The sequence below is a fragment of the Hyperolius riggenbachi genome, chromosome 8 (genome assembly GCF_040937935.1).
Source record: "Hyperolius riggenbachi isolate aHypRig1 chromosome 8, aHypRig1.pri, whole genome shotgun sequence".
Lineage (NCBI taxonomy): Eukaryota > Metazoa > Chordata > Amphibia > Anura > Hyperoliidae > Hyperolius > Hyperolius riggenbachi.
In genome coordinates, this window is record NC_090653.1 from 209,344,680 (window position 1) to 209,372,508 (window position 27,829).

The window sequence follows — 27,829 nt, forward strand, 5'->3', positions numbered from 1 at the left end:
ATGCAGCCCAGCTCAATGCTTATTGCTTGTAGTAGTAGCTCTTATTGCTCATAGTAGGACAGGTGCAGAAAACAAGGGATGCCTGTACTAATAACAGACACCTGAAATCTTCACCAACAATCATTTCAGCCATCAATCGGAATGAAGAAGGTTAAAAAAAAGGTTCTTAACACTGTAGTACAGCTGGTCAGCAGCTTGGTCATGTAACCATCATAGCATTGTATTTCTTATCCGACTAGTAGTCTTGCAATCCCCTGAAAGCTAGTTGCCAGAACCACGCCCCTTCACTGCTGGAACAACCCATCTCACCCCCATAGGAAGGCGATTGCATAATAGCTTAGCCACACCTCTTCTTCTTAGAATGTGTCACTTCACCAATGAAGGATTAGGAGACAACAAGCAGTAGCATGAAAACACTGCTGCATATTGATTGTATGGTACTTGGAACCTTCTTTAACCACTTGAGTACCAGCAGTGTGCTGGTACAAAAAATGTGCTCACCAATCTTGTGTTGCACGGACCCGCCGCTCTCGCCGTTCGCACCACTCTCCCGCCGCTGAAGCCCACTCGCTCTGCCGTCGCTATGACAGCAGAGCTCCATGATCTGGTCAGGAGCCGATTTCATTGGCTCCTGATCCTGTGATCACTGTGAGCCAATGTGTAGTGTAATATGAACCTGGCCTGCTGAAGTGACAGATACCACTATAGTGCGTTCTTGACTTCATTTGCATGCAACTGCACTGCAGTATCACAAACACTTATTCACTAACCTTTCTGCTATCCTCATTATATTGTGATTTTATCCAAGAGAAGGCTGCAAACATTTGCCACCTAATAACAAACACTACTTAAAATCTCCAATTCAGTTTAGCTGGATTAGCTTCCTTGCTTCTTTCCAACCTTAGTAAATCAGGCCTACCAAGTGCACACAAAGCAAATGGTAAATTAATTCCTATAACCCTAGAAATGAATGAAAAATGTGATTGGACTATGACAGTAAGGCCAGTTTTGTAGTACTCGTATACTGGGCTTGATTCACTAAACCGTGATAACTTAAATATCACACCTTATCAAAGATGTCACACCTTAATATAGATATCACACTCCTTATCAGAGTAGTATAGCGAGCGCTACGAGCCCACAGGGGCTCAGGGCAGGACGAGTGCCATTGCCAATTAGCAGGCATAAGTTTGTAGCGTTCGCTATGCTACTCTGATAAGGCGTGTTAACGTTGACAGGACGAGATAACTCTGATAAGGTGTGATATTTGAGTTATCACAGTTTAGTGAATCAAGCCCACTGTGCAGGGCTGGATTTACAATAAGGCACTGTGGGCACATGCCTACAGGCGTCTGATGATGGAAAGACGGCTCACTCCCCTTCCCTAGTGCCTCCCTCCCTCCTTCCCTGTGCAGAATCCTGAGTAGAGCGTAAATGAGAGTTTTATCACCCAGCTCTCAGCATTTCACTAAGATCTCCCTTCAGTCAGGGGCATCTCTAGCTACTTAATACTGAGGGTACCTCTGGCTACCTAATACTAAGGGGCACCTGTAGCTACCTACAGTATGACGGTCAAGGGAAGTAAGGGAGAAGTGACAGCTAGGCCACACTTGTGGTTTGGTTCGTTGGGGGTTTCTAGGTTCATGGAGGGTGGAGTCTAGGGTGCCAGGACATCTGTGCCTATAGGCTCCTGTGATGTAAATCCGGGCCTGCCACTATGTGAAAGACTGTGGAATCACATTTAATAGAAAGCTTCTCCTCATCTTGTTCTAGGAATGCTCCATTCTTTTCTCTTTTCATTGCTCTTAAAGAGGAACTCCAGTGAAAATAATGTAGTAAAAAAAGTGCTTCATTTTTTACCATAATTATGTATAAATGATTTAGTCAGTGTTTGCTCATTGTAAAATCTTTCCTCTCCTCGATTTACATTCTGACATTTATTACATGGTGACATTTTTACTGTGGGCAGGTTATGTAGCTGCTCCTAGCTGTTTTGGCTGTTAGAGACAGCTGTAAACAGCTAATTCCTGTCTGTGAATATTGTTACATTGTGGCAGTTTGCCCAGAGTACCGCGGTACTCAGAGCTTCTTGTGGGAGGGGTTTCAGCACAAAATCAGTCATACAGCGCCCCCTGATGGTCTGTTTGTGGAAATCATATTTCTCATGTAAAAGGGGGTATCGGCTACTGATTGGGATAAAGTTCAATTCTAGGTTGGAGTTTCTCTTTAACTGCCAGCCCCCCCTCACACACACACACACATACACTACTGGATCGCTGCTGAAGCCTCACTATTCTTTAATCACAATCCTGACAACTAAATTGAATATTTTGCTTATATAAATGTTACAGCTGTTACAAACATGCATAAATGGTAAAATAGGATGTTTTGTTTTTTTTTTATTATAAACTCTGTTCATATTCAAGGCTGAATCTATAATAGTTCTGACATGTGTTCAGCATTACTTACAAACTCAAATTTAGCTGAACAACATTGCACAGCTCAGTCTCACATGGGGCTGCATTTTACATATTGCATAGTCTGTTTTCATCTATTGTGTCTGTCAGTATCACATATTTGGAACACACGGTACTCTTCATACTTACATAATGCTGTTTATACATTATACATTCTAGTCTCACAAAGTTGTTTTGTTTATTGCACAGTCCTGTCACAAACACTGTACAGTCCAATAGCACACTACCCAGGGACGCTTTCCATTTTGCAGTCCAGACTTACATAATGTGTAGTCAGCCTGAGTTTTATATATTTTGCAATCCAATTTGCATACAAATGAGCAGTCAGATTTTCCTGCGTGCATATAAAAAGTACAGGAGCCTAAGCGCAGAAAAATGCAGCAGGCACAACAGATGTTTTTCTGCATGGACAAGTGTGACCCTAGCCTACTTGGTTCACACATAAATCTGAACATTTCTGGTCCAGTACTGTCCTGTCAGTGTTGAATCTGTTTTCTAACAGTTTTACCTGACTGGACTAGAGATGTACACCTTTTATATGTAATCACAGCCATAGAAATACATACCAAACTGACAGGATAAAATGACTGGACTGGAAATGTACAGATTTATGTGTAAACACAGCCAAAGAAACACATGCAAAACTGATAACAACTCAAAAACTAGCAGTACAGGACTGGACACCTTTTTATAATGTGTACATTTCCGACCTTGTCAGTTTTCTATCAGTTTTATCTGACTGGACAGTAAAATGTACACCTTTTTATGTGTGAACAAACCCATAGAAAACTGATACAAAACTGACATGACAGGACCAGGCCGGAAATGTACACTTTTTATGTGTGACCACAACCATAGAAACCAATACAAAACTGACTGGACTGGATTAGAAATGTACACGTTTATGGGTGAACAAATTCATAGAAACACATACAAATCTGATGCCAACTATCAAAAACTGACAGGACAGGACTGGACACCTTTTTATGAGTGAACCAAGCAAAAGAAGGAAAGGCACAGGACAGTGGGAATGGGAGGAAACACAGGTAGTAGAGAGAGATATCTGACCAGGATTACAATCCTTTTTACCTCACCTGTTTTGCAGGGACATACTGCGATAGCAGTACACAGACATGATGCACTCTGGAAGAGAGGGACAAGATGCCAGAGAGAGAGAGAGAGGTAGGTTGCAGAGGGGGAGAGAAGACATACTGAGGGAAAGAGACACATGGGGGGGGGGGGGGGGGGCAGAGGAGGGTCACATGGGCAGAGGGGGAGAGACACATGGGGGACAAAAGGAGAGACATACAGAGGGGGAGAGACATACAAAGTGGGTAGAGACATACAGAGGGGGAGAGACACATGTCGGACAGAGGGGAAAAGACATACAGATGGGGAGAGACACATATATGCAGTGGCGGCGCTACACTGGGGCATGCCGGGGCACTGCGCCCCCCCCCCCTTCCCCCACCAGGAATCACTGCCCCCCTGAGTGCTCTGCCAGCTCAGTAATATACAATTATACAGTTAACTGTTTTCAGGCTCCAGCCACGTACAATGAACAGGATAGGGTATGTAAAAAACTTTCCATGTCTGAGTCTATGCAGGCGTTAAGTAAACTAAGGGTCTTATCTATTTACCATAAATACCTCACAATCCTTGCAAGATCCCTTGCAATTGATGTATCTGGATGACACTTATATTTTCAAAAAAAAAAGAGACAAGTGTGGGACAGAGGGAGAGAGATACATGGGGAGGGGGGGGGGGGGGGAGAGGGAGAGACATACAGAGGGGGAGAGACACACAGAGGGGGAGAGATGCATGTGGGGCAGGGGCGGAGAGATATACAGATGGTATGGAGGAGATTCTGATCAGAGCTTGAGAGCAAGTACTGAGTCAGGACTTCCTTCTTTGTTTCTCCTCCTGTCACAACAGGTGTCAGCTGACTAGCACCCAGCAGGGACACAGGCTGTGCTCATACCTGACTTCCTGGCTCCCATGCTCCGCTAAGTTTTCAGAGCTGCTCCATGCTGACTTCGGGCCAGGCAGCTGAACAGAGTCTCTCCTCCTCTCTGTACACACACTGCTGCTGCTGCATGTGACAGGCTGCACCACCTGAACTGAAGGGGATGGGCAGAGAGTTTGTTCATAGAATACTTGTCTCTCTCTGCACAACAACCCCCTCTTGCAGCCTTTAACTTTTGAATGTAGACCAGGACCATTTGATATTGCTATATATTGCATGGTCTACTCCCATATACACAGCTGTAGTTTGTACATGACACACATATACACACATAGCTGTATACTATTTATTGCACAGTACAGCCACACACACACCTACCTGTATGTTGTACATGACACATACACATACACACACACACATATATATACATACACACACACACACACACACACACACACACACACACACATATATATACATACACACACACACACACACACACACACACACACACACACACACACACACACACACACACACACACACACACACACACACACACACACACACACACACACAGCTGCATACCGTACATTCCACAGTACAGCCACAAACACAGCTATAGGTTGCACATTTCTCATATACACACACAGCTGTATACTATACATTGCACAAACACTGGTGCACATGACAGAAGGGCCCTCCTGTTTGTGTTTTTAAATTTCTTTTTTGCAGCTTCCAGTACACAGATGCAGGTTAGTGGTTAGGGAGGGGGTATTCGAGAGGTATACCTGCAGGTGGTGCCCCCTGCTGGTGACATAGTCTACGATTATGTCCGACCAAACCTCTCACCTGTTTTTGCTGAGGGCTCGTTTCCAGTATAGCGAATCCGCATGCAGGCACTGCATGCGGATTCGCATAGGCAATACAAGTGGATGGGATTGTTTCCACTTGTGCGTCATGTGGGTGCGTTTTGGTGTGCGGGGGAAATCTGCACGGCAGAGCCGTCAGATTTCGCGTGCGGCAGGAATGCGGGTGAATCGCCGCAATGCTTTTAATAGGGAAATCGCATGCGGCTTTGTCATGCGGTTTTCCCCGCGATTTCGTGTGCGATTTCGCATGTAATGAAATTTAAACAGGCAGTGACATGGTTAAATTCGCCTGCTTCTTAGCCATGCGAAATTGCATGCGAAATCGCGGGGAAACCCGCATGCGGATGCGTTTCCGCATGCAGGTTTACCCACGATTTTGCATGCAATTTCGCATGGCTAAGAAGCAGGCGAATTTAACCATGTCACTGCCTGTGTAAATTTCAATAGCATTACTTGCGAAATCGCACGCGGAATCGCGGGGAAAACCGCATGACGAAGCCGCATGCGATTTCCCTATTAAAAGCATTGCGGGCAATTCGCCCGCATTCCTGCCGCACACGAAATCTGACGTCGTCTGCGGTGGAATCCAGGCGACACTGCAACAGTGGAAACGAGCCCTGAATCTATGCAATTCCTGCTAGATTTGGTACTACAGACACGGGAGTATACCATTGTACCTGATTGGCTGACAGGCTGTCTGTAGACTATATAAAATGGTGGATTTCTGGCTGGGAGTGAGCATTTGCTTCTCTTGTGTATTGTATACTTTACATTGCAAATTGCACAGTACAGCCACACACATACACACAGATTTAGTACACATCACTTATACACACAGCTGTAGGTTGTATGTAATACACATACACACACAGCTGTAGGGTGTACGTAACGTAACACATATACACACGCAGCTGTATAAGATTAGAGATGTAGGTGAACGGTTCCCGATCCGGTCGTCGGTGAACACCTCACCCTGTACTACTTCCGGGTCACTATGACCCGGAGTAGTACGGCTGCGCTGGGCCAGCAGTGCGCGTCCTTGATCCCGTGCCTGTTGCCGCATGTGCATGACGTCACGCTCATGCGCAGAGAGTACCCGGCAACAGGCGTGCGATCAAAGCCGCGCACCGCCGGCCCAGCGCAGCCGTACTACTCCGGGTCATAGCGACCGGTTCGCCAACATCTCTATATACGCTACATTGCAGAATACAGCCACAAACACAGCTGTATACGATACATTGCACAGTACAGCCACACACAAAGCTGTAGGTTTTACGTGACACATATATATGTACAACATATGTTGTACATGACACATTTGCACACAGCGGCATACTGTACATTACACAGTACAGCCACACACAGCTGTACATGGTACCAGGGCTGTGGAGTCGGAGTCAAGGAGTCGGAGCAATTTCTGGGTTCCTGGAGTCAGTGGTTTCATAAACCGGACGACTCCACAGCCCTGCGTTGTACATGATTCATATATACACACTCACAGCTGTAGGTTGTAAATAACACATATAAACACACTGCTGCATACTGTATATTGCATAATACAGCTACACTCTCAGATGTAGGTTGCACATGACACATATTATTATTTATTTATTTATTTGTTGTATTTATAAAGCGCCAACATATTACGCAGCGCTGGACATTAATTTAGGTTACAGACAATATTTAGGGGTGACAAACAGCAATATGACAATACAGGAATACAAGAAAACCAGATCACACAGCACAGTATGAGTACAAGGTAATGCTTAGTCAGTCACTGGATGGGAGCATGGAGTTAGGCAAGTTAGGTTCACTCAAATGCATAGCATGGGTGCACAGTAATAGATGTGCATGATCAGGTAGGACACAAAAGGAGTGATATACACACACACAGCTGTATACTGTACATTACACAGTACAGCCACACACAGCTGTACATGGTACCAGGGCTGTGGAGTCGGAGTCAAGGAGTCGGAGCAATTTCTGGGTTCCTGGAGTCAGTGATTTCATAAACCGGACGACTCCACAGCCCTGCATTGTACATGATTCATATATACACACTCACAGCTGTAGGTTGTAAATGACACACATAAACACACTGCTGCATACGTTACATTGCAAAGTGCAGCCACACACACAGCTGTAGGGTATACATGACACATATACACACAGCTGTATACTGTACATTGCAAAGTGTAGCCACACACACAGCTGTAGGATATACTGTACATGACACATATACACACACAGCTGTATACTATACATTGCACAGTACAGCCACACACTCAGTTGTATGCTATACATTGCACAGTGCAGCCACACACGTGGCTATTTGATGTACATGACACATATACACACACAGCTGTAACTGTACATTGCACAGTGCAGCCACACACACAGCTGTATACTGTACATTGCAAATTGCAGACACACACAAAGCTGTAGGATGTACATGACACATATACACACACAGCTGTATACTGTAAATTGCACAATACAGCCACACACAGCTGTATATCATTAAACAGTACAGCCACTCTCACAGAAATATTATGCACATGACACATATTCACACACTGCTGTATACTGTACATTGCAAAATGCAGACACACACACTGCTGTTGTTGGATGTACATGACACATATACACACAGCTGTATACTGTACATTGCAAAGTACATGTACACACACTGCTGTTGGATGTATGTGACACGTTTAAATACACAGCTGTATACTGTACATTGCACAGAGCAGCCACACACACAAAGCTGTAGGATGTACATGACACATACACACACAGCTGTAGGATGTACATGACACATATGCACACACACTGCTGTATATTGTAAATGACAGATACATGTACATCAAGAAAAGTTGCTCTCAGCACTGGACATCCAGAAGTCAGCTCTCACTCACTGATATTAGTAATGACTCGCACTGCCTCTCATGCAGTAAAAAGTTACTGTAACTAACTAAACAGCTTAGATATGTCACCAGCGGATACAGTGTCACTTTCTGCTCTCTCCCCTTAGAGCCCCGGGGTTCACACATACCCAAAGTTCTCAGCTGGTCATGAGCGCTCCTCTCTGCAGAGAACTATCTGATACGTCCAAGAGCCAAGCACCTAGCACGCTCTCGCCACACTTCCTGTGCACGCTCACGAGCCTGAGCCCAGCAGAGGGGAGGAAACTGTGCACACCAGGACTGCTCAGGCTACCCAGTAGTGCGATGCCTCAGGGCTCAGATGACAGAGGTGTTGCTGCTATAACTATACTGTGGGAAGAGTTTCTGAAAGTAGAACTCCTGCCCAAACTTTTCCTTTCTGTATTTTGTTAATATGAGCTTTATTTTACTTAAAAATGTTATAAGCATAAGTAAGTCCTATGCAACTTTTTAAATGTAATGTTAATTGTTTCTTCCATTTTAGTTTTGAACCAAATCTTGCACCTCCGGTCTCTCTCCAGTAAGGCCATGTTCACATCATACGCGCTTCCGTGCGGATATGGAAGCGCGTATGATGTGCTGAAACGCGGAAACGGTAGAAGGGCATAGACTGCCCTTCTACCGTTCACATCTACTGCGCTGCGCAGCAGTACGATGCGCTGGGAAGCGCTTGCATACTGCTGCATGCATTTTACCCGCAAGCGCAGAGCTGATCCCATCACTGTCAATGGATGGGATCAGCAGCGGCGCAGATGGCGTGCGATCGGATGCGCTGAGTTCTGATCGCACAGCCATCTGCGTTGGCTAGATGTGAACGAGTCCTAAGGCCTCGTTCATATCATTCGCGCTGCCATGCATCGGCAACACATATAATGTACAACACGCAAGAACATCAGAAATGCATAGAGTGCACTGTCTGATGTTCAGACTGCATGCGCTGCGCAGCAGTGCGATGCGCTATGTCACTGCTGCATGCATTTTTCTGCAAAGCGCAGTGCTGACGCATTCACTGTAGTAAATGGGATCAGCAACACAAGGCAGTGCAGATGGCGATCGCAGGTGTTGCGTTCGGATCACACAGCCATTTGAATATGAACAAGCCTAAGGGTGAGTAAGAACAATTTGGCAGGTGGTTAACTCACCTCTGATGCTGCCTCCCTCCTGATGCACTCCATGCATCCCATCTTCTTACATTTCCGCCTTCAGAGCAGGGGAGTGAGTGACTGGAGGGGAGCAGCCCTTGCGACAGCAGGGGCCCCCAGAGCTGTGAAGGGCCCCATCTACTAACCTTCCCTTCCTCCTATACAGGGGACTATACTTCAGATCAGGGCCGGGCCGAGGCATAGGCTGGAGAGGCTCCAGCCTCAGGGCGCAGTGTAGGAGGGGGCGCACAATTCATTCAGCTGTCATTCATAATTGTGTTTGAAGCAGAAAGAAATAAGAAAAGGGGATACTTGGCAGTGCCTGCAAGCCAAATAACTAGATATTAAGGTGTTGGGGAGGTTGTGGGCCCTGTGGCACCTCTTAGTTTAATAGCAATCAGTGTGTGACGGCTGGGGTGGGAGGGATGGAGGGGCGCACTTTGGTGTCTCAGCCTTGGGTGCTGGAGGACCTTGTCCCGCCTCTGCTTCAGATCAGATGTATTTGTGACTACACTTGCTATGGGTGTGAAAATCATGATGGCCGTATTTGTTTTATGACCCCTGTGAGATGGGCCGCAAGGCAGTGTAGGGCACCAAGGGAAGGGGTGGGAAAAACGGGGGGTGGGGGGGACGGCATTGGGCTCAGTCCTCAATTTATTCAGACCACTTTTTATGCTACCTCTACGTCCACTTGGATAATGGACATTGCACACCAGGACCCTTCCCAGCTCGTTGGGCATTGCGCTGGAAACTCGGGTTGCAAGGTTACTGTTGCTGGTGGTTATCATGTAGTTAATGTATATCTTTAGGCAATGTCAGGCAGTCACTGTACACACACTAAGTGCACACAAAATAATCACCAAGGCGGTTTTTACTGGCCAAATTTATGTGTACATGGCCTAAAGAAAACCCGAGGTGGGGGGAGTGAAGTTTCCTATCAATGGGACAGCTTGTATGTGGCGGTTAATCAACCATTGTTAAAAGATACCCTAAGTGGAGGCATAAAGTGGAGTGGTACTTCCCTGGGTCTTATTCCAGCCCCGCACAGTCTATCAAGTCCCTCTGAGTTCTCCCAATCCTCTCTAGTGAAACCCCAGGTAAGTACAATTTCACATTTCTCCCCTTGAAATTGAGGCAGGGGGTCACACTTGTCTGCTTTCGTGCGCGTTTTCTGCGCAGAAAAACTGATATAAACTGAGAATTCATGTTAATCAATGGGCTAGGTCACACTTGAATGCAGATTTTGTGCGCAGAAAAAAACTGACATCTTTCGCAATTTGTCAGTTTTCTCTATAAATTACATTAGCTGCTGTAAGGGAGGGGTCACACTTGTCTTTCAGTTTTCTGAAAAGTGTAGAAAACTGAAAGACAAGTGTGACCTCTGCCTTAAAGTAGCATTCATAGAAGTGGTTCTGATATACATGGTAAGGGCAGTTATTAAAGAAAACCTGAACTGAAAATTAAAAGTCAAAATAACCATACACAAGTCATACTTACCTGCTGTGTAGTCTACTCATCAATCTCTTTATCCGCTCCTGTGCCCTGTTTGTCCACTGTGATCAATGGAATTCTCCGTCCTCCATTCTGAAAATGGCTATTACCCCGTAACTGCTTACTGGTCAGTACACAGTTAAACTGTAATATCGCCCACTTGAGCCATAGGGAAACATGGACACATCAGTTCTCCTCTCAGCTGTAACTGTCAGCAACTGATATATTTCAGTTCTGACAAAATGTTGTCAGAACTGGAAGGGATCATTGTCAGAAGAAAATGGTGAGCTTCTTAGAGGAACTGATGGCAAGGTAACTATGTAATGTTCATTTGAAGTTACCTCATGTGTTTATTTTAAAATTTTTTACTCAGTACAGGTTCCCTCTAACTAGAGTAGTAGAACACTCATTCTCTAGCTACTTGAATTGTCTGGCAGTTGGTTGTCTATTCAACAGAATCTTGCTGAGCAAATGAGCGTAAGCAGTTGTAATGTGGCTGGAGACATTTACACGAAGGGTCTTTCCTTTTAGTGCTGCACATCAGCCATAACATACCTTGCTAGGTACAAGAGTATTAGTTTAACATAGTTCCCTCCACTCCTTTTTTTTCTATAAATATATTTATTTAAACAATTGCTTATTTATCCCTACCTTTGTACCACTAGGTACTGAGCCGAGGAAGGTTGGTTATACTATTACTCCACCCCACCCTAATAGGAACACATTGTCATGGCAACAGCTGACACATCACTAGGAAATGGACCAAGACGGTGGCTACCACTGGCGCAAACGTGCTGTCAGTCACTGTGATGTCCGTGTGTTCAGGCCAATATCAGTGGTACGGTTGTTACGGCAACTCATCACTACAAGGGAGGAGGCAGGGAGAAGTAAAAGTATAACCAACAGAGAGCTTCCTTTTGTATGGCACTTTCCAATACAATACTGGTCCCCCATTGAGCTGCTGTCAGCCACTGTAAAGTCCGCAACCAGGCTACTGTGCATGCATGGACCTGGCTGTGCACCTCCTTGATCACGCTCTAGTGGCCAGACTGGGAGTATTCTGTGCATGCGCACACGTAGTAGACATTTGTAACTGCGCATGTGCATAATGCTTCTGGCTTTTAAGACCATGATCAAAGCGGGGTATGGCAAGGACTACGCATGGCCAGGGTAGCAGATTTTAATGGGGCTGACAACAGCGCAGAAAAGGGGACTGGGAGGACTTAACGTGTGTGTGTGGGGGGGGGGGGGGGAGAGCAGAAGTAAGCCCAAAGTTAATAAAACAAAACTTTTTTTTCTTTGTCTCGGGTTTAGGTGTTCCTCTTCCTTATTTCAAAAATTTGGATGATGGATGTTATTGACATTGTTAAATGCAATGGAAACGTTCTCATCTTTTTGCATAAGTAGGTGCAGGGGGTAGGAATTCTCTGTTGCTATTCTTTTTACAGGTCTATTCATGTAAGTAGGGTGTGATACTGAAACTCTCCTCCACTGTTTGTCTGCAGACCTAATTATATATTAATAGACACTGAGGATTTAGCAGATTTGGGTGATAAGGAGCAGAGAGAATTGGAATGAGAAGGCAGGTAATTATGGCTCCCACTCGCTCCTGGTAATTGTGGTACATCATAGAGCACAATGTTAATATCGTATTTGGCAATGCCAACTGTATAACTATGGTGCACGGACTACTTTAGCGGTTTCAGTTATCAATGTTTACCGCTTTCAATCTTTTTTGATTGACATTTTCAAGTTATTTTACAGTCATTTTCATGACATATCTTATACATAACATTCAGTTTTACATGAGTACAGGGGCATAACTAGAAATCACTGGGCTCCCCTGCAAAACTTTGGATGGGGCCCCCTCCGCCCTGAATAGGGACGGTCTACAAATCTTTGTCTACAAAACTTTTATCAGTGGCTACGCAGATGCAGTCATTAGAACAATTATGCACAGAGCAGAAAGCTTTTTTTCTCCATGCACAGACTCCTCATGCATCACTACAGTACAAAGCACTTGGGGAGGGGTAGAAAGGCTGGGGGTAGAACAGTGATGTACACAAAACCCTGCTGAACACTGAATAAGGACTATTTACAAATCTTTGCCTGCAAAATATTCTATGATTCCTTATCAGTGGCTGAGCAGATGCAGTCATTATTACAATTGTGTAGAGAGCAGAAAGTTTTTGCTCTACATGCCCTTAGTTGTCAGTCTTTCCCCACAAAGCTCCCTGCGCCTTCTGGGCCCCCCTGCAACTGCATTCCTTGCAGGGTCAATTGTTACGCCTCTGAGTGAGTAGTTATCAATGTTTACCGATGCCAACTATTGACTTTTAGCATGCAATGATGCAATTATGGCACATGGACTACATTACCGATTTAATTAGCGGCTACTAAACATTTTTGTAATAATCACCACAATAACGTATTATAGCATCGCCACAGCCAATTTTTCGTATTAGTCATCCTAGTAATGTCTTAACATTGCCTCAGCCTTCTCATTATCATTTTATAGACTACCACCAAACACTTTTAATAGAGGGCTGGTAAGTGTTAGGCATAGGTAGGGGAGCCTTAGTGAGAGAGATGAGGGAAGACCATAGTTGAATATCAGTTCAGTTACCCATATTCTATTTATTATCAGTGATGTACCCTTTTCACCCGGCGGCATAATCACCAGGGGGCCCTGTCTCACAAACATGAAAAAAGGGCCCGTTATACGAAGGGTGCCAGAGATGGCGTCTAGTAAAATATCAGTAAGAACCCCCTAGCGGTGCCAAAAACCTAAAAGTTGCCTAACCTTAACCCCTCCCCCACTAACACTACGCCCCCCCTCCCCCCCCCCCCCTTTTAATCTTGAGTAAGCACTGCTGTATCACAAGAATCAGAGGGCACTGCTGCATCACAAGAATCAGAGGGCACTGCTGCATCACAAGAATCAGAGGGCACTGCTGCATCACAAGAATCAGAGGGCACTGCTGCATCACAAGAATCAGAGGGCACTGCTGTATTACAAGAATCAGAAGGCACTGCTGTATTACAAGAATCAGAAGGCACTGCTGTATTACAAGAATCAGAAGGCACTGCTGTATTACAAGAATCAGAAGGCACTGCTGTATTACAAGAATCAGAAGGCACTGCTGTATTACAAGAATCAGAAGGCACTGCTGTATTACAAGAATCAGAAGGCACTGCTGTATCACAAGAATCAGAGGACACTGCTGCATCAAAAGAATCAGAGGGCACCGCTGTGTCACATGATTTTGAAAGAGCACTATGTCATCACAATAGTCTGAGAGGGCACTGCTGTGTCACAAGAGTCTGAGAGGGCACTGCTGCATCACAAGAGTCTGAGAGGGCACTGCTGTGTCACGATTTTGAGAGAGCACTGTGTCATCACAAGAGTCTGAGAGGGCACTGTTGTGTCACAAGGGTCTGAGAGGGCATTGCTGTGTCACAAGAGTCTGAGAGGGCATTGCTGTGTCACAGGAGTCTGAGAGGGCACCGCTGTGTCACAAGAGTCTGAGAGGGCATTGCTGTGTCACAGGAGTCTGAGAGGGCACTGCTGCGTCACAAGGGTCTGAGAGGGCACTGCTGCGTCACAAGAGTCTGAGAGGGCACTGCTGCGTCACAAGAGTCTGAGAGGGCACTGCTGTGTCACAAGAGTCTGAGAGGGCACTGCTGCGTCACAAGAGTCAGAGGGTACTGCTGCGTCACAAGAGTCTGAGAGGGCACTGCTGCGTCACAAGGGTCTGAGAGGACACTGCTGCGTCACAAGGGTCTGAGAGGGCACTGCTGCGTCACAGGAGTCTGAGAGGGCACTGCTGCGTCACAAGAGTCTGAGAGGGCACTGCTGCGTCACAAGAGTCAGAGGGCACTGCTGCGTCACAAGGGTCTGAGAGGGCACTCCTGTGTCACAAGGGTCTGAGAGGGCACTGCTGTGTTACATGATTCTGGGAAGGCATTACTGTGTCACATTCTACTGCTACTTGAGTAGCAGTAGAACGTGGGCACATGTATTTTGTGTACTTTTTAACCAACGCATATAAATTATCATATATAATTTGTTTTTAATATACAGTTATGTTGCCAGGTGTCCGGTTTTAGACCGGACAGTCCGGTTTTTGGCCGCTGTGTCCTGTCCAAAAAGGCATGTTAAACCGGACAATTAAGATGTCCGGTTTTATGCCTTTTGCCACTTGCCGCCACCCGTCCACCAGCGCTGCGCGACCGCTGATTCGCTGCCTGGCTGACAGTCAAAGGCACAGCCAGCCAGCTTACGCGGCGTAAGTTACGCCAGCTTAAGTACCGCCCACGAGCCCGCGCTTCCCGACGTTGCTACGGCAACGCCAACGCTGCGTTGCCAACGCACGCATGACGTGCGTCACTCACGTCATTTGCAATGCGATTCTGCATCTGCGAAGGAAGCAAGGTAAGGTCAGGAGTCTGGAGATATGGTGAGTGAGTGACCCATAATTCTCTGGTTGTATTTCCGCTCTTTGTGTGCATTGGCTCCGCTCTATCTCCCCTCCGTATAGTCCAGGCGTGACTTTCAATCTCATTCAATCTCGCCTGAGCCCGCTGCTTACTATACTTTACACTTGAATTCATACTATTGTACAACGCAATTTATACTGTTATACTGTTATATTTGTTATATTTGCTCAAAATGTGTACATACATGTATGCGCAGATTTATATTTTAACTTTATGCCTATGTATGTCCACTTTATTGTTCTCAATAAAAAATTTTGGTGGGAAAAAAAAAATAAATTTTAAAACTTCCCGCAAGAAATCGACCACTTCACTGTGCAAAAACGCCATAAATGCATTGCATTATTTGCATAGTTTTCCAGTTTTGTAATAGTTTTCTGCTCTGTCTCTTATTATGTGCATTTACTGGTGAAAAGCGGTCTCTTATTATGTGCATTTACTGGTGAAAAGTGGTCTCTTATGTGCATGTACTGGTGAGGACAGTTAGTGACATGGCTATGTACTCTGTAATGTGCTGCAGAAGATGTCAGTGCGATATAAATACTGTAAAAAACATTTTTTAAAAAGACCATTGCTTAGCCCCACTCTACATAAAAGTGCGCTTCTGACTCCGCCCCTAACTCCACCCCCTGTCCGGTTTTCTCCATCAGCCGACCTGGCAACCCTAGCTGTGATAGATACAGTCATCATCACATGTCAAGAAAAATGGTGGGAGGAGAGTTACACAAAGAATGTCTTTATTCATGTGTGTATACAGAAAGGCAGTAGATATGCATTACTACAGTGTTTACTTAGGCTGAGAGTGCAAACATCCCCAGTTTTTGTATGAAGTGATTTATACTATATACTACACAAGAGGCAGAACAACGGGTGCAGTCCTTCCCTTCACTTCTCGAGATGATCACAACCACAAGCTGCCACCAATATTTATTCTGCCAGAATGTGCCCAGTAGCAAACTGTGGGAATTTGTAATGGAGACCTAGATACCATATTATCAAAAAATAATTCACTGTGTTTCTGCTGTATGTATGCGTCAATCTCCACAGTAAAGCATTTTAATTGAAATAACATACACCCTCAACTTTAAGTTGACCCCATATATAAGTCAACCCAAATATATATATCATCCCCCTCCCCCTCCCCCTTAGTAAGCAGCATGGCTACTATCTGCCCCTCTTAGTAAGCACTGCCCCCCCCCCCCCCGTATCTGTCCATCAGTTTCTTTAGTGAAAGTGTGCCAACCTCTCTCCCCCATTCGAATATGCAGAGCAGCTGCAGTGGAGCACATATACCCACTCCAGCGGCAGGCCCTAGACTTAGCTTCACTGCAGCTCAAATCAATATTAACCCTTGCGCATAAACCCTTGCTGGTCCCTTTGATCAATGCAGTGGTTAAGGGGTGTAGCAGTGCACATAATTAAATGAAACCTAAAGCGCCCTGCAGCCATCCTGTGTTTGTGGCGTGATTCTATGATGCTCCTGTCACTCGCAATGGCCCTCTTTCAGTTCAATGCATGGCCCGGTCTGCACGCCTCCATGGACGGAATGTTCTACACATGCACAGTACGTAAAAATCTCTACTGTGCATGCACAGAATGGTTCCGGCAATAGGAGCATGATTGAGGACACACATGGCCAGTGGCCGCCGACTCGCCAGCTGAAAGAGGGGCGCTGTGGATGACAGGAGCATTGCAGAATCATGGCGCAGGCACAGGACTAGAGATGGCCGAAATGGTTCGCCGGCAAACGGTTCCCGGCAAACTTCGATGATTTGCGTTCGCACACGAACTTTATGGCGGTTCGATTTGCCTCCTATACTGCATCATTTAGGGTCAACTTTGACCCTCTACATCACAGTCAGCAGGCATATTGTAGCGAATCAGGCTACACTCCCTCCTGGAGCCCCCCCCCCCCCCCCCCCCCGCCCTTATAAAAGGCAGGCAGCTTCAGGCTTTTCACTCACTCGTGTGCCTGCATTAATTAGGGAAGGGAAAGCTGCTGCAGACTCTCATAGGGAAAGCTTAGTTAGGCTCTTGTAGGCTTCTTAGCTTGCTCCTTGCTGATTCTTATTGCTAAAAAAGCACCCCTCAACAGCTCTTTTGAGTGCTAATCTTGTTCTTGTGATCTATTTTTTTTAATTTTGTGTGTGTGTGTGTGTCCCACTGACATTTGTGTTGCATAGATAGCCTTGGTAATTCCTACTGTGTGTGCCACTGCCAGGCCCAGCACATTCAGTGACTACCTGTGTGTGGACAGGTGCACATTGTAATACCCATCACTGCATATACCTACCTACCTGTTGTTCACTGTGCACCCACCTACCTACGTGAGCGCAGGCAGTGTCACTGTGCCTGTCCGGTACCTGTCTGTGTGTGACAGGTGCACATTGTAATACCCATCACTAAATATAACTACCTGTTGTTCGTAGTGCACCCACCTACCTATGTGAGCGCACACTGTGTGATATACCACTCAGTGCATACCTGTTAACTGCACCTGTGTGACTGACTGCGCATTGTATTAGTCAAGTCAGTGCATACCTTTCACTTCATCCTCCCTCAATATGGACAAAACAAAAGGCAGAGGCAGGCCACCTGGCAGGTCTGTTCGAGGTCGCACTGTCGTGATTTCATGCGGCCCTCGACCAAAGTACAGTGTTCAGAAGAAGGCATGAGCAATCAACCCCCAAGATTGTCAGGACGTAGTTGACTATTTAACACAGAACACCTCATCTTTCTCAGCTTCCGCACGGAATCGTGACATATCTTCCTCCTCCTGCTCTGATTCTGGAACCCCACTTAACACTCAGTCGGCCGCCACCACCAAAGTGCCATCACCCCAGGGCTCAGCGGTGTGGAAATTTTTTTGTGTCTGCCTCAGATGAGAGCAATGCCATCTGTACTCTCTGCCACCGAAAATTGAGCCGTGGAAAGACCAAGACCCGGGTAGGGACAACTACCTTTACGAAGGCACATGATTACAAAGCACAAACTGCAATAGGATGACCACCTGAGGGAAAGCAGCACACAAAAGCAAATCCACACACCGCAGTGGAAGATATGCAATTATTTCTCAAAAAAAGGCGATACGCAAACTGTACCGTGATGTTGAAAGGCAAATGGTGTCATCTCTGGCACATAGCGTTGGGTCAAGGGTCCATCTGACCACGTGGTCTGCAAAGCACGGTTAGACCTGCCCGAAGACTAAGTCAGTCCCAACACACAGCATCTCTGCCTGCACGCCGTGTGACTGCCTGCCCCAAGACTAAGTCGCTCTCCACACAGCACCTCTGCCCGCAGGCCTCTTGACTGCCTTCTCCGCCACCACCAACAGGGTCCAGGACACCAGGTGGATTCCTGAATGTTTAAGGCAGCTAAACAAAAGGCATGTACATGTGTCAATTCCTCTTCGTGATCATTACCTTGCCGCGGTGAATGGGCTTGCGTATCACAATGAAGTAATGACCGACAGCTATATGAGTGTCTCGGGGAGTGGCACACCAAAGATAATAAGGTCGTTGCTGCATTGTGGACAGACCAAATTTGATCAGCTGGACAGTCACTGTTGTTCTATCATTGAGCTACCACAGCCCGGCGACCATATGGCCTTGAAAACCGCCACGGCCTGCACTCTCACCATGGTGCGCACCAGTTCAGCATGGCCGTCACTACACAAACAGCTGTTTGTGGTGCGTTACACAGTGAGTTTGGTGTGTCAGTGTGAAGCAGTGCTCTAATTACACTCCCTGATTGATGTATACACATGCAAGATGTTTTAAAGCACTTTAGGCCTGCAATTTAGCATTCAATGTGATTTCTGTCCTTAAAACGCTGCTGTTTTGTGTCAAATCCAGATTTTTCCCCGGGACTTTTGGCGTCTATCCCACTCATCCATGCCCCCTCCACGTGTTGGACCCCTTGAAACATCTTTTCCATCACTTTTGTGGCCAGCATAAGTGTTTCTAGTTCAAAGTTCGCCTCCCTATTGAAGTCTATTGCGGTTCGCGAAAGTTTGTGCGAACCGAACTTTTGCGGAAGTTCGCCAACCCGGTTTGCAAACCGAAAGTCGGAGGTTCAGGCCATCTCTACACAGGACTGCTTCAGGAGGCTGGTAGAAGCCTCAAATAAGTTAAACAGTTTTGTTTTCTCTGCTTTAGGTTCCCTTTGCTTATCTATTTTTATTGGAGTGTACAATTAATACCTTGGCTTACCTTTATTTAAAGTCTAATTCTGGCAAATACCTTTTGTAGTTTTGGACAGAGTTCCCTTTGTTTAAAAGTTAAGAAATAGAATTACTTCAGCTTAAATTTCAGGTTCTAGAATATGAAACTGCTCGCTTGCTTGCTGACTGTGGTTGGTAGAGTAGGAGCCATTTCTAAGGAGGCACACTTGTAGTGAATTCGCCTAGTGCAAAATCACTGTGGTCCTTTTTGGAAGCGAAGATCTTCCATTTTGGTAACCTAGTTGCTATTATTTCTATCAGAGATCCAGCTTGTTGTATGTGTTTGACAGCAGAGGATTAAATATTTTTTTGTATGTAAATTGACCCCATATTTCAGCTCCTGCTTTTCCCTTATTATTTAAGTCTCAGCATAGCTACTCAGCACAGCTACCCATTTGTGTATGAATTGTAAAGGTAAACACAATACTCGAAGTATACATCATCAGGTGGTCTGTCTGTTGACGTACTTGTATATTTCAGAATGGATGTGTTTCCACCATAGGCTTCTATGGGAAACGTATCCACTTATCCAGAAAAGTGCCTCAGGTTGGGACTTTGCACTCGTGCATCGGAAGGAATGGATCCTTTGAACCGTACAAAAGTTCCTATACTTAACATAGGATCCATTTGATTGTTCGCTCCTTTACTGATCTCTGGTCTGTAAATCTGTGCATTTTTGTCTCAAGTGTGAACTGAGTATAAAAAAGTGTATTTCTGGCCTGCAGTAATAATCTAGTATTACTGCATAAAGGAAAGGTCCTCGATTTAGCCATTGCTTTATTATTATATTATAATATTCTCATTTAACATGTTTCAGTTTTATGCATGCACTACCTGAGCAATAGCTGAATGTGGGCACACATATCCTCCGTACTTTTTAACCACAAGGTGGAAACTTTTATAAGTTAGTACTGTAGCTTTTTCTCTAAGCGATGCAGACGTCAAGCTATTGGATGATATCAGAAAGTGTGGGAAGAGAGAATTTCATACATACATTAAGAATACATGTCTACTAAATGTGGGCAGCTCTAGTTCTTGTGTTTGGAGTTTCTTAAGAAGTTGCATGCATTTTTAGTTAATGGAACCCAGAAGTGGGGATAAAGGTTCTGAACTAAACAGAGCCACATGTACAGAGAGAAAGGTATGTACAATCAGTGGTTAGCTCCAACACCTATCTCCCTTGTTAGTTTAGCAGCATATTCCCCTTAACAGTCATCTGACTCAGATGCAGACTCTCTGCCCATCACTACTCCTGGCAATCTTGTCTAAAGCCTCGTGAACATCTCCAATTTTCATTGGCCAATTTTACCACCTCCATGCAGTATGAGGGTAACACATTTTGAATACTATGAACAGATTGTCTGGGTGAGCCCTTATAGCTCATGGAAGTGGTAGAAACTGGACAATTATTGGCCAATTTTACCACTTAAAGCCGGGTCTACACGGCACGATGTGTCTTATCAATCGAGGCGCTGATGCGGCTCGATTGATAAGATCCGACAGGTCCGATCTCGCCTCGGCCGATTCCACGCTTCTTCCCCGCGAGCGCCAAGCGGACAATAGCGGGGAATCGAGCGGAAGATAAGCGACGCCGACGGGGACGAGGGGGGTTCGAATCTGATGCACGTGCGGACGCGGCGGGTTTGCGCAGGGATGCGGAAGAGTCGATCCGGTGGCTAATCGAGCTGCCGGATCGCTCCGTGTAGACCAGGTTTAAGGTAGCCATACATCCAGTGATGATGGGCAGATTCGACCAAGAGCCAAATCTCTCTCTAATTGAATCTGATCGGAGAGCAATCTGTCTGCTGCCCATACACCGCAGGCCGATTCCTGATCAATTTTAGGCTGAAATTAATCCGCATCTGACTACCTCGCCGCCCCAACACTTTCCTCTAATTTTTAGTGTCCCCCCGGTGTTCCGTGCATGTTATACACTACCTGCCTGCGACCTCTGCTTGTCCACACTGGCTCCGGGCGCACTCTATTCTTCATACACACGCCACGTGGTTGCCTAGTAACATGGCCATGTGTATGACATCTGATGTCAATACGCGCACCCTTACTAGGAAACCACGTGGGGCATGCGTGTATGTAGTGCGGAATGTGCCCGGAGCAGCGGAGGACAAACGGAGGCCGCGGACAGGTAATGTATGACATGCACGGGGCATCGGGGGGACATTTATCATCAGGGGGGACAGTGCCGGGGGTTTTGTCGCGTTTGTTGATCGTCCCGAAATTGCACGCCGTTACCGCCGTGCACTTGATCAAGCAAGTCAGCCGAACATTTTGCAGCATGTGTGATCGACTTATCCAACCAATGTTGCCATGAAATTGGTCACATTGTCGGTCAGGGCATACACTTGGCGGCACCGATTTTCATGTGATTCGATTACAATAATGAAATCGGATGGTCGACAGCCAAGTCACCTTATGTATGGCTACCTTTGCCACTGTAGTATAAGGGCAAGCAGATTGTGAATACTATGAGCCGATTGGGCTCTTTTCACAAAACTTCTCATAAATGACTTGTTTATCACCTAATTGATAAAAATAACCTTTCAGCACATTTACAAGAAAAGAATTGTTTAAAGTAAGTTGTTCCTGATTAACTTTACTTCAGTTTTACTTTTCTTACCTTAATTATATTATATTTTTGCTCTTTGGGAGCAGGGCCAGCTCTAGCCTTTTTGCTGCCTGAGGCAAACCTATGAGGATGCGCCCCCCCCACCCCCCTTCCTGATTTTGAATGATCGCACAGCACCCAGCAATTTACTCTGCGTCATTTAATGTTCTCAGTCAGCAAGGGAGCATATGCAACAACTTGAGACATGACGTGCTGCAGCTCAACACAATAACAAACTGGCTGGCTGGCTGCGAGTCTGTGACAAGCAAACTGCTCAGCCAGTCAGGCGTCCTCCATTCCTCCTCAGTCAGGACAACAGAGCCACCTCCTCCCTTCTGCTGTGCAAGTCAAATGAAACACTGCTACTTTCCTGCCTCCCCCTCCCCTCCTCACTCACTGTCAGACTCCTCACACAGCACGACAAGCTGCTTTCCCCAATGATGACCTCTTCACCTTGCTCGCTCTCCTCTCACTTCTCCCACTTCTCCTCCCACTGCATGCTGCAAGTGTAAACACACAGTACAAACATGCTGCCCCTGATATTTCTGCGCCTGATGCAATTGTTTCACCTTGCCTCATGAGAGAACCGGCCCTGTTTGGGAGCTTAAAAAAAGTAACATAGTTAAGGTGAAAACGGAGGAAAACAAGTGAAAAGCTTTGTGAATCATGCCCAATGTGTAGGATGTGTCTGCCAGGCTTTATAATTGGACACAGTTATGTCACTTTATGGGTGTGGTTAGGCAGATAATTAAACCTTCATATTGATTGGCCAATCACTGACCAGTTTTAATACCTCCATGTAGTATGAGAGTTTACCTACACAATCTGCTCATTGAATTCAAAATTTGTAGACCCTTATACTACATGAAGTTGGTAAAATTGGGCAATCATTGACCAATCAAAATTGAAAGTGTGTACCAGGCTTTAAATCTGCTCTTAAGGCTAGTACACAATAGCAATTTTGATTGGCCAATGATTGGTCAATTTTACCACCTCCATGTAGTATGAGGGCCAAACAGATTTTCAATTCTATGCAGATTATATAGGTAAATGGTCATACTCCATGGAGGTGGTAAAATTGACCAATGATTGGCATATCAAAATTTCTAGTGTGTACTAGGCTTACGTTTGTTCTGATTGTAAAACACTTCTCCATGTGTAGTTTAGAACTTTTAACTCTACAGCCTGGTCACAGGCATAACTACCGGGGATGCGACCCTATCAGCCGCAGGGGGGCCCAGGGCCCCTCTGGGGCCTGCCAGCCATGTGCGGGGGGAGCGTTGCCGCCCACCTGATTCTGGGACCCCCCCCCAGCCAGGTGTTGAACTGGCCGCTGCGTCTGATAGACGCTGCGCCAGTTAATTCCCCACAGCCTGCAGTCTCCCGGGAGGCAGAGCAGGGCTACGCGAAGATGGCTGCCGAAGCCCTGCACTGGAGACTATTTGTGTCTCCAGTACAGGGCTTCGGACGCCATCTTTCCATAGCCCTGCTCTCTGCCTGTCAGTGCGGGAGATGTGCTGCAGGAGGATCGTCGAGGGATCTGCACGCCAGAGGCCGGGAGAGGAGACTTCTGCCAGGTGAGTGAATTGCTTTCTTTTTTACAGGTGTTGCCCACTGTACTATTTTCTGGTGACTGCTGCCCACTGTACGATTTTCTGGTGAACCCTGCCCACTGTATGATTTTCTGGTGACTGCTGCCCACTGTCCGATTTTCTGGTGAACGCTGCCCACATTGCGATTTTCTGGTGACTGCTGCCCACTGTACGATTTTCTGGTGACTGCTGCCCACTGAACGATTTTCTGGTGAATGCTGCCCACATTGTGATTTTCTGTTGACTTCTGCCCACTTTATGATTATTTTCTGTTGACTGCTGCCCACTTTATGATAATTTTCTGGTCACTGCTGCCCACATTACGATTTTCTGGGGAATGCTGCCCACATTGCGATTTTCTGTTGACATTGTTTTATGGTGAAATGCTGCCCACTTTACGATTATTTTATGGTAAAATTAAGCCCACTTTACAATAATTTTATGGTAAAATGCTGCCCACTTTACGATTATTTTATGGTGAAATGCTGCCCATTTTACAATTATTTTGTGGTAAAATGCTGCCCACGTTACGATTATTTTATGGTGAAATGCTGCCCACTTAACGATTATTTTATGGTGAAATGCTGCCCACTTTACCATTAATTTCTGGTGAAATGCTGCCCACTTTACCATTAATTTCTGGTGCATTACGATTATTTTATGGTGAAACCCTGCCCCATTACAATTATTTTATAGTGAAACGCTGCCCCATTATGATTATTTGGCACCTATGGGGGGGGGGGGGGAGCATCCAAATTTTCGCAGGGGGCCCAGTGATTTCTAGTTACGCCAATGAGCCTGATACACACCTTTAATCTTGAATGACCAATAATTGACCAATTTTAACACCTACATTTACTGTAGATTGGAAGTTTACCTACACAATCTGTTCATAGTATTCAAAATCTGTTTCCCCTCATACTGCATGCAGTCGTTGGCAAATCAAAATTGGAAGTGTGTACCAGGTTTTCATTCAGGAGTCACTTCAAGCAAATCTGAGGCTTAAAAAGATAAAAAGTTAGATACTTACATAAGTTGAGGGAAGCCTCTGGATGCTCCACAAGCTTCCCATGTCCTATTTGATCCCACTGCTGCTGTCTGGGACTCTCTTCTTGTTCACGGGCGCACCTTTCTCCGTGTATGAGACTTGAGTGTAGCCATACAGTACATGGGCTATTAGGGTCTGTGCCTGTGCAGTAGAACAAAGCATCTTGGGAATGGTGGAAAAAGCTTGTACACAGAGGGGAGTATGACCTTGAGAACATACCCGACCTTGTTAAATATGTTCTGAGGGACCCTATATAGAAATGGTGGGCTTGTAGATGGAATGGGAAGCCTTTGGACTATCTATAGGCTTCACTCTACTGTGGTACAGTAAGTAACTAACTTTTTATTCTTGCACAGCTTCAGGTTCATTTTAAAGTATTTTGATTAGAATGCAAACGAGTTGTTTGACTATAGTTATTTTATACAAAAACAGAAAAGGTCCAAAAATGTAAAGAAAGGCACCTATTTTTCAAACTCAAAGAAACTGGTTAAATATGTCTGTCACTGGTAGAATAGGACACAGGTAACAACAGGATCCCATAGTAGTAGGACCCCACATTTTATTATTATTTTGTATTTACTGTATATAGTGCTGACCTCTTCCGCAGAGCTGTCACTTAACTTCCACTCAGAGGGGTGCACAGTCTAATCCCTACCATAGTCATATGTCCATTGTAGTATAGGGCCAATTTTTAGTGTGAAGCTAGTTAACTCATCTGTGTGTTTTTGGAAAGTTGGAGGAAACCAGTGTGGCCAGAGAAAACCCACACAGACACGGGGAGAACATGCAAACTCCCTACAGATGGTGCCCTGGCTGGGTTTAAAACCATAGACCCAGCTCTGCAAGGTGAGAGTGTTATTCAATATGCCACCATGCTGCATTTTCCATTGAAATCCAGCATCAGGTGAATTTAACGCAGGTGGCAATAGGACCCGTGGTAGCTACTTGCCCCTCACTGTAGTTGAAAATATTTTGAATCATGTCCCACAGCAGGAGAATTTTACATAAGTGGTAGGATATCCCATATAATTCAGCTGGAGAAAAGGCAAAAAGGAAAGAGCTCCTTGTGTTTAAATGTATGGGTATACTTAACCCCCTTAACATAATCAGCTCACCTTAAGTTGTTGCTGAGAGTCAATATTGACTGAATATCAGCAAAAAAAGCTTATGTGTAGAATTACTCTCAGGCATCAGGCAGTATCCATTCGTCTTCAGGTCTCCATGTGTCTCTGTCTCCAGAAGGTTATGAAGAATGCTGTTTTTAGACACCATCTCTCATCTCTGGCATGCTTGGACCAATAAGTGAGAAGGGCTCTCCAGTATAAGGAAACAGAGTAACCAAGCAGTTCAGGGTGACCCAAAACCACTAGGCAAATCACACTAACCAGTATAAGAAAAGAGTTATTTATTGTGTCAAAACGTTAACGGACGTGTAAAAACCAGCGCGTTTCCCGAGAGTACATCCACACTTCATTAGGGATGAGATATGGAAATGTAAACCATCTCTTCTCACTTATTGGTCCATGCATGCCAGAACTGCAGCACACTTGTAAATGCATGGATCTGTTCAAACTGTCCTTTTCCTATTCTAACCTGTGTTGGGCAATGTCGTCTACCAGAAAATTAAAACAATCCGAAGATAGATTGGCATACTGTAGTTCAAAATGCTACATTTATTTCTGGAAAGTAATTTATGTTTACATTTAAAACTGCTGTAAAAAATAGCTGCATGTTTATGCAATCTAAAAATAATACAAATCACCTTTTAAAGATGCACTTTAAAAAAAAAAAGATGTTCATTGGTTGTATGAAATAAACTCTGATCTGGAGGAGTAGAGATGAGGTTTCAAGTCTTGATATGACAAATGGACTTTTGTGGTTGATGTGAAAGTACATGGGCAAATGGGTACAAGGGATGTGGTAGATCTTATAATATGTGGTAGTGTTTTGAGTAGGCAGCCCTAAAAATTCATAGTGGAAAAGAATGAGTATTGATCGCTAAAAATAAACTACTGAAACACTTCTTGAATTTAATAATACACTTCAAAATTCATAAGAATACAGTTATTACAAAATGAGAATTTGAAATTCGTAGTACGTGCTACTTTCTTGCCTTAATGAGCTGAAGCTTGTTTTTTTGTTTGTTTACAGATTGCCCTTAAAGGAGTTATCAGGCAATAAAAGGTAAAATAAGGGCTACTTACCCGGGGCTTTGTCTGCTTCCTGGTCTGCGGTGATGACGTCAGGCTGACCTGCGCGAGCGGCGCTGTGAATTACCGCCACGTGGACTGGAGTGTACTGCGCAGGCGCAGTGGTTCTGCGTCTGCGCAGTACGCTCCGGTCCATGTGGCGATGCTTGCCAGCGCCGCTCGCGCAGGCGCAGTACAGGCCGACCTCCAGGTCAGCCTGACGTCATCACGGCGGACCGGGAAGCAGATGCGGCAAATGGCTGCGGACAGTGCTGCGGCGAGGGACATGCTGGGAGCTTGGGGCTGGACAAAGCCCCGGGTAAGGAGCTCTTATTTTACCTTTTATTGCCTGATAACTCCTTTTACTCCAGTTCTGTCCACTGTTTTTCCTCTGTCTGCGTCGTAAGCCTAGTCTGCAGTCTGTGCTGTCAACCTGGTTCCTACCAGTTCATTATCTGTCATGCTGATCCCAGCCTTTCTATTCTGCACTTTGTTATTGTAGTTCCTACCAGTCTGAAGCCTGTCATCCTGATCCCTGCCAGTCCACAGTACATCCCTTTGTTTCTGGGTGAGCCATTTAGTAGTCAGTCTTAGAAATTCTGTCCTGCACTCCCCACACTGCAGATTTGTCTATGTTTTTTCAATCTCTGGTGGGGGCAGCTCTAGCTTTTTTTATCTAGTAGCTAATAGCAAATTCCAATGTCACTTACAGGACGCTCTGGTGAAGACCAGCGGATATGTAGTATCTACTCCATGTTTTCACCA

General features: G+C 45.4%; 1 protein-coding gene and 1 long non-coding RNA gene across 4 annotated transcripts in view; one reads left to right on the forward strand and one right to left on the reverse strand.

Moving 5' to 3' along the window:
* Positions 1-8,477, reverse strand: part of NEK6 (NIMA related kinase 6) — a 345,606-nt gene extending 337,129 nt beyond the window's left edge. Inside the window, exon 1 of one of the 3 annotated variants that reach the window (XM_068249732.1) lies at positions 8,371-8,477. The gene's annotated coding sequence lies outside the window, so the exon portion shown is untranslated. Of the gene's footprint in view, positions 1-4,458; positions 4,554-8,370 lie in introns of those variants that run through there. The other 2 variants (XM_068249735.1, XM_068249736.1) reach the window with 2 other exon arrangements.
* The window catches only part of LOC137528444 (uncharacterized), a 141,025-nt gene that overhangs the window by 56,807 nt on the left and 56,389 nt on the right, over positions 1-27,829 (forward strand). The window lies entirely within an intron of this gene.